The sequence below is a fragment of the Arvicola amphibius genome, chromosome 11, assembly GCF_903992535.2.
Source record: "Arvicola amphibius chromosome 11, mArvAmp1.2, whole genome shotgun sequence".
Taxonomy (NCBI): domain Eukaryota; kingdom Metazoa; phylum Chordata; class Mammalia; order Rodentia; family Cricetidae; genus Arvicola; species Arvicola amphibius.
The window spans coordinates 109,535,795-109,539,398 of record NC_052057.2 but is presented as its reverse complement, the minus strand read 5'-3'; the positions used below and the strand labels follow the sequence as shown (position 1 = coordinate 109,539,398).

Below are 3,604 nucleotides of genomic sequence, written 5' to 3'. Positions count from 1 at the left end.
GAAGGGCTGATTTCTCTCTTTTCTGTAACAACGGGCTGCTGGGGGCATGGGGATGGCTCTGTAAGGTGCATGCCTCCTGAGCATATGAAACCGAGTCCAATCCCCAGAACCCATGGGAAAATGTCATGCACTGTAATCTCAGGACTGGGAAGTAACGATAGGAGGGTCCCTGGGACTGGCTGGTCAGCCAGTCTAGACCAATTGGCAAGCTCCAGGACAATGACCAATCTTGTAGTAAAGGGGGTAGATGGTGTCCCTGAGGATAACATTCAAGGTTGTCCCTCCGTTTCTGCATGCACACAAATGCATGTTTGTGAGTACCCCCCCACACACACACACAGACATACATACATTAAAACATACTGTGGTTCTATGATCCACCTTCCACTGAACCCTGGGAACTCCTAAGGAGGTGACAGTCTGTGGAGTAGAGGACGTTCTTGCTGGGTTATGGGTATCCAGGGGAAACCGGAACCCTAGGCCTCAGGATCTTTGTAGACCTTAGAAGGAAGCATGGAGACGCCCATGGCTACCCTGTTCATGCATAGATCAAACCGGGGTTTTGTGTGACTCATGAAATAAGAGAGTACAGTTATAATGTTAGGGGTGCTGGGAACCCAACTCAGAGCCTCGTGTATGCTGGGCAGGTGCTCTACCACAGACTTACACCGCAGTCCTATATCTATAAATATTTTGGATAAAAAAGAATATTTTATAACCTGGGATTACATAAAACTAAAATGTCAGCATCCATAAACAGCGTCTTGTCGGAACCCAGTTAAGCTCATTCCCTTACCTTTGGCAGATGCCCGCTTTAAGGTCACAAGGGTGGAGCAGAGTCATGTGACACAGAAGTCACATCTGGAAGGGAACATCAAGACTGTGTTTCCTCTCTCGGCAGTAGATTGTGTCAGTAGCCTATGTGGGATGTTTTCTCCCTGGGAAGCCTTTCGTAAAAGCCATGGGTTAGGTTGCCGTGTTGGGATGTTTCTGGGGTGGCTGTCATCACTGTATAACAAGCTCCACTTTGGTTTGGTTCCTTTAGTTCTGTGATATATTTTAGCAGAGGGTAGGGTACCTGCAGAGCCGAGTCATGACTGGCACACACAAAATCACGGAAACTTACACTTGTAGCAATGACGTTGGGAAAGAGATAAGGTCGTGGTTTTGCAAAAATCCACTGTCTTACACATTTCCTTATTCTCCTGAGAGTGCTGGCTAGTTCTGAGACTTAAAATCATTCCTCTGTCGTCCTCTTCCACCCCAGGGTTATCGTAGTTTTGTGAGCGCAGTGGGTTAGTGTTGTCTGAGGTTTCTGTCCCACCCGGTCCTGCAGCCGTTAAGTTCCAAAGAAACACACAGAGGTCTACATTAATCATAAACTGGTTGGCCTAGTAGCTCGGGCTTCTTATTAATTAATTCTTACATCTTACATTAACCCATTATTCTTGTCTGTGTTAGCCACCGTGGCTTGGTGCCTTTTTCGAGTCAGTCACATCTTGCATCCTCTATGCCTGGGTCTTGGCTGCAGACTGTGTGTCCCTCTTCCTAGCATTCTTGTTGCTCTGCCTCTACTTCCCACCTGGTCGCCCCACCTCTACTTTCTGCCTGGTTACTGGCCCATCAGCGTTTTATTAAAAATAACACAAGTGACAGGATAAAAGACCATTGTCCCACAACGGGTTAGGAAGGAAGATGGGAGGAAAGTGTGTCATTGGGATCAGATGAGATTGTAGGCACAAGGGTGTGTAAAGGCCTGGAAAGGCCCCAAACCAAGAACAAGGAACCGAATGGGAGGGGCGCGTCTCTGCTACTGAATTCTGGTGCGCAGTCCCTGCCTTCAACCCACTCTGAGTGCTTCTGCCCCTGGTATCCACTCACCTTCACCAGGGCTGTGACTGGCAGCTCGCGCTCTGCAAGACGCCACGCCACGTGACAGCTTCCTCCCTGCTCCTGGTTGGCCTTAGCTTTTCTGTAATCTAAGTGAAAATGGAGCCAATTCTCCTGCAGAGGCCCAAACAAATCTCAGGATGGACCTCCTGCAGAGACGGAGTAATTTGTGACTCACAACTGTGCGCTTGTTTGTGTTTAAAAGCAGAGATATTGTCTGCCTTTCTTCCTGGGAAGCGGGCCCTGCCGCCCTCACTCCCATGGAGTCCAGCTGCTGAGCTGGCACACCTCTGAGCCTGTTCGCCGGAGGGAGGCGGCCTTTGGCAGACAGGCTGGGGTCAGAGTTCGGGAGTCAGACATCTTTTCTGGCTTTTGTTTAAATCCCTCTTTTTCACTCATCCCTTCCACACAATGAAAAGATTCTCAAAAAACAAAACAAAACAAAACAAAAAAAACCTTTTGTGTGTCTCTAGGACAGGTGTGAGCTAGTCCTGAGGGGGAGGATGTGGGCAGAAGACAGGCGGGATCTGGACAGTTCTAAAGCTAGCTCTGAGCAGTGTGATACTAAGACAAGCCGGTCTGTCACCTTAGAAGCCTTCCTGCGCCTTCCACCTGCCGTTTCTCTTTTCCCCAGTCTCTGCTGGGGTCCTCCCTCCTTTCAGGTGTTGGAGACTATGTGACAGGCAGTCTTCCCACCAGATGTCAAGGCTTTGGCAGTGCTATCTTTAGGACACCATTCTGAGGGTGTAACCTACCCTCTGCATCTTCATTACGATTACCTTTTGTCAAGTTGGGAGCGTAGGCTCCAGCCCCTCGCATCTATCCCAGCCCCCAGGCCTGGTTTGGACTCCAAATCCCAGCAGGCCAGGTCCTGACACCTCCCTGGGGGTGGGGTCAGGACCACTTTTTTCCCCAGGGTATTTAAATGAGTTCCCAAAAGAGGAACTCTGTGGTCCCTTTCCCTTCCTCCCGGTGTTCTTGTTTCAAGATTTCCTGGTTCCCCCTCAGCATCACCCGAGAGAGCGCAGGTCTCCCATTAAACCTGGATATTTCTTAATTTGGCTTGTTTTGATTTGGCTTGATTGGGAATTTTGCATCGGCAGGGAGCTCGCGTTAGGAAATATTCCTAACACCTTTCACGTGAGTTGTTGTTGTTTTTTTTTGTTTTTTGGGGTTTTTTTTTTTTTTTTTTTTGGTTTTTCGAGATAGGGTTTCTCTGTGTAGCCCTGACTGTCCTGGAACTAGCTTTGTAGACCAGGCTAGCGTCAAACTCAGAGATCTGCCTACCTCTGCTGGGATTAAAGGCCTGTGTCACCACTGCCCAGCTTCGCCTGAGTCTTAATGGTCTCTCTCAGGAAGATTTATTATTATTATTATTATTATTATTATTATCAAAAGGAAGACAAGCAGGCATCCCAAAGCTCAGGATCCAAGAAACACAAAACAATCTTCCTTAGACTCCACATTTCTTTTTTGTGTATATGTTTGTATGTGAGACACATATGTGCTGGTACATGTACCCATGCGCCCATGTGTGTGAAGAGGCCAGAGATCACCTTATTGGGGGTCATTCCTTAAGAGCGATTCCTTAAGACATTAACTGGGTTCACTGACCAGTGACCCCCAGGGCTTCTACTGTCTACCTCCTCATCCTTGGGATTATAGTGAGGCACTAACTTTTTATGGCTTAAATTTTTTATTGTGTTAGCTATGT

The 3,604-nt window shown here is 47.9% G+C and overlaps 1 long non-coding RNA gene across 2 annotated transcripts; it reads right to left on the bottom strand.

Annotated features, from left to right (window-relative positions):
- Window positions 1–341: 341 nt before the first annotated feature.
- Window positions 342–2,159, bottom strand: LOC119826594. Of its 2 annotated transcripts, none has more exons than XR_005287452.1 (3): window positions 1,882–2,159; window positions 797–1,330; window positions 342–500 (listed from the first exon to the last, which is right to left on the bottom strand). It is a non-coding gene; the product is annotated as an uncharacterized LOC119826594 (long non-coding RNA). The 2 variants fall into 2 exon arrangements; XR_006020928.1 differs by having other exon boundaries at window positions 797–861.
- Between the last annotated feature and the right edge of the window lie 1,445 nt (window positions 2,160–3,604).